Raw genomic sequence first — 1,683 nt, 5'->3', positions numbered from 1 at the left:
CTACATGAAAAACTTCTAATTATTATTGAAAATATAAAAAGACACATGTCTGTATATATTGAATTGTTATTAATGATTTTTTTATTTGTTTAGGTCTTCCTTCTGTTATAACTCTAGTTATTGTCTTTCTAGGGATATCAGTATATCACATAGCAAATTCAGTTTGCTCAGGGGGTTCAGAAGGATGGTAGCAAACAGTGGGCCCACTGGGGGGCACACATATCTGACATTGGGTGTTAATATTATTATGTAATATACTATTGTTATTATGTATATCTATATAAATTTGAAAAATTATTTAGCAAACATATAAAAAAGGTGTTTGGATTTTGATTGTGATTGCGTTAAATAGAAACATCAGTCTGAGAATTAAAATTTTAATGCTATTGAGTCTTCCAACCCACAAACCTGAGTCTTCTCTACATTTGAAATTGTAGGTTTCTACTTTCTCTTACTAATGTTCTATAAGAAGAAGAATATAGGTCATCCACAATTTTATTTATTTATTTATTTATTTATTTTTTGACTGGGCTAAGTGGCATTTTTTAATTAGAGAAAGCCATCATTACAAAGAACTTAAGAGTTGGCACTGGGGCCCTTCTTTTTGCCAAAGGTGGGCCCAACATTGACAAAGCTCGATTGTACTGTATCAGCTACTTGGCCCGGCCTGTTTTCTTCTTCTTCTGTTTGGCCATCTTAGGAGTTTGACCTCTCACTTTCCCCGCCCAGTCCAGCAAACCATGGACATTACCTCCAAGCATGTGGCTGGCTACTTCCAGGGTTGTGAGGGCCTCCACCCCACACTGGCCCTTCTAGGGGTGTGCCTGCCAGGAGCACGACTTGATCTTCTGGGGCAATGCCCTCCAGTGAGACTACGTGAGCCTTTATCTGGGCAACAGTCTCTCAGCTGGTTACCTCGAGTGTGTGTAGCTCCTGGGCGCAGAAGAAGAGCTACATGTTGGTGACTGCAGCGCAGACCCCACAGCTACTATGATGAAGATGGAGTCAAGAAAGAGGAAGCAGCAAGGGGCGCACCACCAGCTGCATGTCACGTCACTGCTCCATTCACATTCTTAATCATATTTATCTTTAAGCATTTCTTTTTCATTACCATTACCATTAGGTACTGTCACTAATGGAATTTTTATTTAATGTCAGTTTTTGCTTATTTTTATATAAAAATATCTTAAATTATTATATCTTGGTCTTGTCTTCTATAGTAATTGTCTTGATATTATATTTAATGGTAATTATTTTTAATACTGGTTTCTGCTTATTTGTAAGTAGTATATAAAAATACTATCATAGATTTTTCAATGTTTATCCTATATCTGTAATCTTGCTACACTTATCTTACTATTTCTAGAAGCTTTATAATTTTCTTTTTTTGTTTCAGAATATCACAAGGGTACACATGTTTTGACTACATGAATTACTTTTATACAGTTTGAGTCAACGTTATACGTGTTCCCCTGTCCTGGAGAGTGGACACTTTGCCCACTAGGTGTGACTTTAACCCTCTCCAGCTGCCCCCCATCTGCTGCTTTCTGTTGAGTTTTACTACAAAATGTGTACATGTATTTTGATAAATTAGTTCCAGTGTAACAGTGAATACATGTGGTGTTTTTTCTTTCCATACTTGCAAAACTTCGCTTAGAAGACTGGTCACCAATTCCATTTAGT

At 36.7% G+C, this 1,683-nt stretch overlaps 1 pseudogene; it reads right to left on the bottom strand.

Moving 5' to 3' along the window:
• Positions 1-526: 526 nt before the first annotated feature.
• On the bottom strand, positions 527-963 carry LOC100940710 (annotated as a pseudogene).
• Positions 964-1,683: the final 720 nt, after the last annotated feature.

This window comes from Otolemur garnettii, unplaced genomic scaffold, assembly GCF_000181295.1.
Source record: "Otolemur garnettii isolate 467f Iridium unplaced genomic scaffold, OtoGar3 scaffold00030, whole genome shotgun sequence".
Taxonomy (NCBI): domain Eukaryota; kingdom Metazoa; phylum Chordata; class Mammalia; order Primates; family Galagidae; genus Otolemur; species Otolemur garnettii.
Note: the sequence above shows the minus strand (reverse complement) of the source record. Positions and strands in the feature narration are given on the sequence as shown.